We start from the raw sequence: 9,580 nt of genomic DNA, 5'->3' as shown, positions 1-9,580 counted from the left end.
GTGTATTCTTTTTAGATGTTAGGTTATCTGGATGGTGTGATGAAGATGTAGAGACAGAGGGGTGGTGGTGGTGTAGTGTGGTGAGAGTAGAGTGATTAAGGACAGCTGAAATTAAGTTGTGAGAGGAGAGGGAGGAGTGTTACAAATAGTGTATTGGTTAATTGAGGTGTGATTGGTGGATGGAGGGTGATTCTTGTTTAGGGGAAGTTAGGGAAGCGGTTAGTGTTGGTATAAGTCTAGATGATGCAGGGTTGTGTGGGAATGGGGGTAGGGTAGGGGAGTGAGCCCGAGTGTAATGTGGGTGAACAGTGTGCTGGCCCCCCTCACAGAAGAAAGCAAAGAAAAACAATCAGTTTGAGAAGTGGAAGCATTGGAGCTGTAAGATAAGTAAAAGCAAAGAAGAGATAGTGGCAGAAAGGTAGGAGTGTAAGCAGATAGTAGCAGAAACACTACTTTTATGGCCTCAGTGTGTAAGTAAAACAAAGGAAGGCAAATCTATCTGGGGACAAAATACACCAAGTAAATGGCACTAGCCTTACTTTACAAGTATTCAATGTGGAGGCAGATTTATTTGGGACACGACACAGCAAGTATATTGTTAGTTGTGCCACCCAGTGGCAAGAGACAAACCTATAGCTGCCTGGGGTGGGGTGGGGTCCTTGCAGGTGCGCATGCTGGCCAAAACAATGTTTAAAAAATAACTAGTAAAAGTAACAAATTTGCTATAAAAAGAAATGTAAACAACCAGTCACAATGTTTAAAACATAACTATTAAGGAACAAATCTGCTAATAACAAGAGCTGTAAACATCCAATCACCTGTGCAGACTTGTCTGGTAGGTATCCTTTTTATAAAGTGTTATTCTTGGCTTGCAGTAACTGTAGGGAGAAACCGGACCATAGCAGTAGTTTTATTTGACAATGTTGCAGTGTCTGGGGGGGGGGACCCAAGATGTGATGATACAGGGAGACCAAGTGTGCTATGCAGACTTGTCTGGTAGGTATCCTTATTAAAAAAGTGTTATTCTTGGCTTGCAGTAACTGTAGGGAAAAACCGGACCATAGCAGTAGTTTTATTTGGCAATGTTGCAGTTGCTGGGGGGGGGGGCGTGTCTGAGCTGCAATGACACAGGCAGACCAAGTGTATTGCAGACGTGCACACTGAAAAGGGGCTGGGGAGAGCTTTCTCACCACGAGCAAGCCAAAAATAACTATTCCAAAAAATGCATGTTAAGATTATGGGCAGTGGCATTTAAGGGTTAAGGTTAACACTCATTACGTAGATGGGCCGAGGGGCTTCTCCCCTCCCCACTCCACATTAGAAATATATACTAACCTAACCCTTACCATAACCCTAACCCTTTCTCTGCCTCTAACCCAAATGTGCATCTTAACTTTAAAAAAGCCCTTCCCATAAAACTACCACTCTTCATACAAATTTGAGAAGAATGTGGTTGGGTTATGCATAGTGCATCAGAAAAAGAAGTTTGTTTGCTTTTTCTATGTACTGAGTACAGCTGTGTTGTCTGTATGACATAAAGGATGGTCAATATGCACAGAGCATGCTTTTTATGTCAACCAAGTGACATGCTGCCCATTCATTATGTACTCAAATTAGCACAAGCAAGACCATTTTTTTCTTCCATTTATTGCTAAATGTGACCTGCTTTAAGACTGAAGTTATCAGTTTCCAACTTTAATAACAAATGTAGCATTCATGTTTAGTAATTACTCCAGAACCTCCATTCTATCTCATTACTGCCACTAAGAAGAAAGTAGAAATATGGAACCAAATTGCATCTGTCATTACCAGTGAAAGTTAACTGCTGTAATTTTTTGTTTTTTGGGGGTTTTCTTGCCAGAATTCTTGATTGTAGGCAGACACCAACCACATGCAGGGATGATCTAATTAATAAACTACAAATAAATCTGTCTCAGTTTTATTTGAACTCTCAAGCACTTTAGTTAGAAGACATAGAGTGATGAATATCATTCTGATAAGTGGTTTAGGTCTGACCAGTTTAGCCAGACATGCAGTTCTACCTTAGTGCTCCAATTCTTGGTAGCCTAGCTTAGCTGGATTCCCACATCACTTTTAGGTATTGTTTGTTATGCTCCAAGATCCATTTTATCAGCAGCAGAGATTTAAAATGCATTTTTTAAAGTGGCTTAAAAGAGACCTTGCTATGAAGTATGGCCTGGAGGTACTGATCAGAATTTGTAGAAGTCCTTTATATAAAACTAGTAATCACACTGCCACATGGACAAGGTGTAGTGACTATAATATTTTCTTCTGTCCTGATCTGCTTAGTGGTCAAGATTTGTTCTTTATTTCCTTGGATGTATGTAAAAATTAGGATTTTGTGGTTCAGTTGCAATGGTGGTAAAATATGCAACACAAAGAGTCTGAATAAGAATATCCCCCCTTCCCTCCCTCATCTTACATATTTTGTGAAATTTATAATAAGGGAATAAGTGTTTCAAGTGGCTTACTATCACATATACAAGATTATGTCTCAAAATAGACTTCCTCCTTCCTATATAGAATTCTATTATTTAATTTTTTATTTTTGCACAAGCCATTGTCTGACAGTGAGTGGGATATGTTATTAGAGCAACCAACCACCTGTGCACATATACCTTCTCTCACGTTTACATATTACACAGGACTCCATCTCTGGCAGAACTCACCACAGCAATTTGAGGCTTCATGTTATGGTCAGAGAGTCTATTACTTTTGCAAAAGTTCTAATGATGATTAGTTTTACATATTGAGGGAGTGTAGGAATAGCAATAATGTTATCGGAGAGGGAACATAATACTTCAAGTCATGCACAAGACTCCTTTACTCTGTGTTGAGGACAATGAATTCTGGTTATTGGATTTGTATGCTTTATATTATAGGCTAAACACTACAGATTTACATTGACTTAGACAAACACCTCCTTTACTTTACTGCTCTGATACCTGCATTCTGAAAATGGTACCCCAGGCATTCTCTAGGAATTTCATAGCTAATAGCTAATCTCAAATCTTCTCTAGGCAGAGATTACATGAATGACTGCTTTGATGAATTATGGAATATTTTTCTCTTTGATTGGAGCAACTCAGGGCAGGATACATTTGGATATATTTAGACTTTCAGGATCCTAGAAACATAGAAGGTTACTAGACTAATGGCCCCAGACCCCTTACAAGCCTAACCAAGTTCAACCTGTGTTTTCAAGGGTGTCTGGTTCAACAGACACTATAATCAGCACCTATTGCCCCTGTCCAAGAGGGACGCAGGTGGATCCCCTGGGGTGAATTTCCAGTTACCCATCCAATTGTCCAAATTATGCTCAAATAGGGCCAATGAGGAGCTTTATTTAACATGAATAGGAAGCTTGTTGCAAAGGCTGGGAAACCTTTGTGAAACAAATCAGCCTGTCCTCAAGTTCTGTTGATGTCGCATATCAGGTTAAGGTCCTTTGAGTGAGTGAGCTGTGTGCCATTTGACGTGTAAATGTGCAGCCTTTCCATTAAAGCTGGGTCAGAGATTGCTGTATATGCAAGGCACAGGTCACCTCTGAGCAGTCTGTATGACACACTAAAGTGATGATTATTTCAGTCTGTCCACATAAAACAGGTCTTGAAGACTGTGGATTTTCTTTCTAAGGAACCTATGTGGTCTCTCCAATTGCTGCAGGTGTTTGGAAAGGAACATACCGAAGGGAATATTGTACTCTGTTATTGGCTTGATAAGGGAAGAGTACAGGGGGGTGATAACCTTTTTTTTTCTGGAGGCAATGACCTTACTTATGAGATGAGCAATATAAAATGCATTCTTACTACTGTGGAGACATAGTGATCAAAGTTATGTTTTCTGTCAACCTGTGTGCCTAGATTTCTCACCACTGACTGTGTGCTTAGGGTATTGCTATTGATGTGGTAGTTTGCAGGAACATCACCTTTGCCCAATGGGATAATAATGCATTTTTTTGCATTAAGTTTAAGAACATGACTTTTGGCACCAGTCATTAGTTTACATAAGACCCTCTTGCAGTTGCAGGATGTTGAAATTGCTACAGGTTTTAATGATTGCTCCTAGTTTGCAGTCATCAGCAAACTTTGTCAGCCACAGTCCTTTAGTTTTAGCCTGTACTTTGGAAAAGTAGATTCCGAACAGTATGAGTCCCAACACCAATCCCTGTGGAAAACCAAGTCTGCTGGAGGAGGTGGAGTTCCCTATTTTGATCATATGAGTTCTTTCAGTGAGCCAGTTTTCAACCCACCTGACAATATATGGGTTGATACCCAGCTGAGTGAGTCTATCAATGATGCCTGAATGAGGGATTGTGTCAAAGGCTTTGGCTAAGTGTAGGTGGGCCGTATGCACAGATTTGCCCTCATCTAATGCTTTTGTGACTGTTTCAAAGACATCCACCAAGTTTAACAGGCATGGTCTCCTCTTGACAAAGCCAAACTGGATGGGGTCGAGCATTTGGAGATTTCCTATATCTTTGTTAAAAAGTTCTGTGCATGATTCATTCCATGGCCTTGCAGATAAGGCTGTACAGGCTAACGGGTCTATAGTTCCCATGGTCTGTGAATGCACCCACTTTGTGCAAAGGGATGATGGCAGCTGTTTTCCATTCCACTGGAGAAACCAGTGCATAGGCTGTGATTAAAAAGTGTGTACAATGGTGATCTTAATTCCTCTTTTAAGCCATGTACAACTCAACCTGGGATGTTGTCTGGTCCCTTAGATGCTATGTTTTTGGCCTTAAAGAGGGAGTTTAAGACCTGTCTTATGGAAATACTAGGTGGGGAACAGGTGTTAGGGATCCTTTGGGTTATAGGTGGCGGGACAGGGGAGTGAAATTTTCACTGTACCTGTCAGCCAGCAGTTTGCTATATCCGCAGGTTCTGCATATGTAATACCATTAACTATGAGTTCAGCACAAATCTGGGCCTTACCTTTGAGGTTACGGATGTAACTAAAGAACACTGTATCACCACTATTTACAGATGATATTATTACGTATATAGTTGTCAATGTTATTTCATATTTTCTACTTGTGTTTTTTTCTGTTTTTAGACTTTAACAGTTTTTTTTGTGTGTGGGGGAGTATGGCACTGCCATGCCTCTCAAATCCCTTACGAATAAAAGACAAAGCCTTTAATACTAGGAGGTAATACTTTAAATTTTTTAACTATAACTCATGTCATTTAACACGTTAATAGAACACATACAATTTTCTGAACAATGAGAAGTATAGCATCCTAATGCTTGGCATGGATGAATGACTATAATCGTTCATTTACAAGGGGCAGGGACAAATATAAGAGGCAAAATCAAGGATGTTCAATAAAATCAGGGAAAGATGAGAATTGTGGGTCTGTGTGCATGTGTGTGTGAGTGTGTATGATTTATTATGTGCATATGTGTAGGACAGAGACTGAGGGGGTGCCTGTGCTAGTGCAATGCATAGGCCATCAGTAGCACTACTTGTAACACCACATGATTCAAAGACATGCAAAGTAGCCAGTAATGACATCTTTCCTCATTGTGGCTAATCATGTCCCAAATCGTATTGCCTTTGACCTCAGCGGTTTACTTGAGTACAGGGAATATTCTTTGAATGCCAGCTGTAATGCACTTTGCTTTTGGCTTAAGTTAAATTATTATTGACAAAAGAAACACATTTCTATGTCCACTGTCTATATCCTGAGTAAGCAATCAGTGCCACCCAGAATCTGATAACTCTGGCTGGTATGAGCTCCCCATCTGTGGGGGACATGGGGTGAGGTTGTTGTCCATTTCTTTATTCTAGGCAGATGAGGATTGCTGTGCACTACAGTAGATGTAATAAATCAGTGTTTTTTATACAGTCAAAATGTTGGTGGTAACTCACCTGAAGCCTTCCATGTGGCAGTGACATTGACAGGAAGGGACATGGCCAACCTAGGGGCTTAGGCAGAGGTTGGGTCTCCACCCTGCTCTATAGTTACAACAATCATTTCAGTAAAGTTCTTGTAATGTGCAGATACATAGGATTTATCTTTACTAGGTCTTAACAACAGAAATGTCCTTTTCTTTGTCACCTTAGTTCTGACAAAAGTAAAAGTACATAATTTAAAAAGACATAATAACAAAATCACATATTTAAAATCAAATAATAAAAACAAAAGACAAGGAACAAGTGGTAATACTTACAGGTATTGTCTCTTAAGTGGTTCTGCATGCATTTTGTGTGATGTGTGGTTCAAGGAGGAGGAAACTTGCGTGTCTGGTGGAGTGCATATCTGTTTTGCTGGCATTTTCAGTGGTCTTTATTGGATCCTCCTATTTATTATTAAATACACTAACATCAAGTGCAACACAAAAATCATAAAGTTATTGGGGCAATAAGAGGATGTACTATTGGGGACCAAAGGAAAAAATGGAAATAACCCCCCTGGGGATCAACTAGTTAAACAAAATATGAACAAAAGACAAATAACAAGTGGCGGTTCTGACAGGTATTGTCTCTTAAGTAGTTGTGTGTGCATATTGTGTGATGTGTCATTTAAGGAGGAGGAAACCTGTGTGTGTGGTGGAGTGCATATCTGTTCTGCTGGCACTTTTGATAGTCTCTATTGGATCTGTCTATTTATTATTGAATAATCTAAAATCAAGTACAACAGTAAAATAATACGATTATGGGTTCAATAAGTGGACGTACTACTGGGGACCGTGGAAAAAATATGAAAATAAGCACCTGGAGATCAACTAGTCAAAAATTTACAACCAGAGACTATAGTAAAGCTAGGTAAATGTAAAATTGCCAAGTACACTGGAAAATAATCAACTATGCTGAAGAATAAGTATTAGAGCCGATGAGGATAACTGATGAGAATCTCTGTCAAATAATGTATTTACTTATAGTCAGTCAATAAAAGAAAAGATAGGTCTTGGCTGTGTTGTTCCACATAGTCGAACATGTGGTGGTGGAGTTTTCTCATGTTGAACATGGGGCTCAATTCAGGAGGCTTGCTTTCCCTTAGCCTAATCTGCCATTCCTTTTCCTGTTTGTCATTTTTGTTTCCATTCAGCTGTCTTGATCCAGTCCATGGTTCGGAATTTGAAGATGTTGTGTCCTTGTTGCTTCTCATCATGTTTGGCTAAGATATTCTTCAATGTTGCATATCTGATATCTAAGTAAAGCAATCTGCATGGGTTTCTGACTATCACATGCCCTAAACTACCACTAGTTCTATATGTGTGTGTTTATATGTCAGTGCATCTGCATGTCTGAGTGTGACTGGTAAGTAAATAACTTCAGGCCAAGTAAGCAATTTAAGAACATTGATTACTTTATGATAATTATCATATGCCAAATTTCTGACCTATTCCTTACGATTTTTCTTAAACCGATTATAGCTCTTGGACAGTCTTATATAATGTGGATGTTTATTCTGCAAACATGGGATTGAGTCATATGCACGTCCCTTTTGTATGACTTGTTTAACTTAACAACAAAATCAGCATCCCTTAGTCTAAACATTTCTGAGATAGCATAAATATCTCAAATACAGTTTGTACTTAAAATTTCACCCTTGCATATTCATTATGTAAACAAGTTTGTCCCAAAAAGTATCTGTATTGAATAATGAACTGTTCATACCTGACATTATATTCAAGAGGTTTTACTAAAAAGATACATTTTTTTAATTTATGCTGGACCATTTCTAGTCTCTTCATTTTCCTTATCGTGTAGATGGAAAACACTATGGCTGGCAAAGATCCTATATAACTCAACTAACTTATCTTAGTTTCTTATAGATGTACTGTCTATAACATGTAAATCTGTCTTATAGCCTTATTTTTTTATCCCATTAACTTACATACTAAATGTAAAGTTATTCCTTAAAGTTATTCCCAGATTTTTATATTTGGCAACTTCTTCCATCATTTGGTTTTGTAATATAACTTGTCTGTTAGTATTCCCTGAGAGTCAGAGATATCCTTACCACCAATTCTAACTGGCTAATACAAGTCAGTCAATTACCATGATGGCTGGAGACAAGGTAAGGCCGTACAAACACCTCATTAGTGACTATTTACAATGTCTCTGAATCAAGCATTGCAGTGTCAGACCAAGATACACTAGAATTCTCCCAACCAGCCCATACATCTTGATAACATAGGCATATCTCCACAATCTCACAAACACACACACACACACACACACACACACACACACACACACACACACACACACACACACACACACACACACACACACACACACACACACACACACACACACACACGCACACACACACACGCACACGCACACACACACACACACACACACACACACACACACACACACACACACACACACACACACACACACTCCATGTACTTACCTTCCACAGGTTGCCCACCCATATATTCACACATGTTCGGACACAAACTCGCACATACACATACAAACACACACACACAAACACACATACTCAAACACACACACATGCATGCACACATTAATATATGCAGCCATATTCATGCCTCTACTGGCATGCATATACATGTCCAAACACACATGTACACAGACAGACAGACAGACAAGCACCTATTGCTCTATAATACCTCCATTTAGTCACGATATGAGTCACAACCAGTCTCCTGGGTTGAATGGGTGAATGCATTGTTGCATCATTGCATTAGCTATCAGGAATGGTCATAGCACCTTGATGCCATTTATCCAGGAGGTTATCCGTTTTGAAGAGAAAACAAGTTAATAGTTAGCAACCATTAATGAAGTCTCATAGCTGCATCTGACCATCATAACATGACTTAATTCAAATAAGTATCTTCACTTATTTGCATCAGCTTCCATCCTTCTAATCTTATAGTACAAGGTGTAAACTAGTAAAATATGCTATGTGCAGTTTATAGTACTAGTTTATACATTTGTATAGTGTTTATTTATTCAATAAAGTATTCACTGTATGAGCACACTGTTTTTCAGGAATCTGTGAGTAAATGTACTGCCTGAACTGCACTTGCAGCAGTATTTTAATGCATTATATTTAATGCATACCACACGCTATAAGAGACATTTTTATAGCAACCATAATGAATAGTATCTACAGCTGGCAGATGTGGTAGGACAAATTATGAAATAAGTTATGCCCTGGGAGGTACTTCATAACAACATGGCATGTATAATAAATACAAAAGTCTTTAAAGGAAGACAAAAGACCAGTGGTATTATTATTTTTTTAACATGATAATTTGTGAGGATAGTAGATATTGTTATCTGGGCTAGCACGACTGGCTGAAGTTTTATAAATAATTGTAAATTATCCTGTGTTACATATGCGTAACTATAATTTTGTAAATAAGTTTATGTCTTTTGATTATCACTCTGATTTATGCAAGATGTTTGAATGTCAAACAGTGTTCTTCTGGCTGACCAAATGTACATGTTTTTTTAAAGATAATTCTGAATGTATGTTATGCCAGAGTCAGCTGACCTAGGTGTGATGTCATTGTGTGCCAGGACTAGGAGAATAGAATCTTCAGTGCAGCTGTTTGTTTAATTTTC

This window comes from Protopterus annectens, chromosome 6.part0, assembly GCF_019279795.1.
Source record: "Protopterus annectens isolate FY-2018-M chromosome 6.part0, PAN1.0, whole genome shotgun sequence".
NCBI lineage: Eukaryota > Metazoa > Chordata > Ceratodontiformes > Protopteridae > Protopterus > Protopterus annectens.
The sequence above is the reverse complement of the archived record's forward strand: the minus strand, read 5'-3'. Positions refer to the sequence as shown.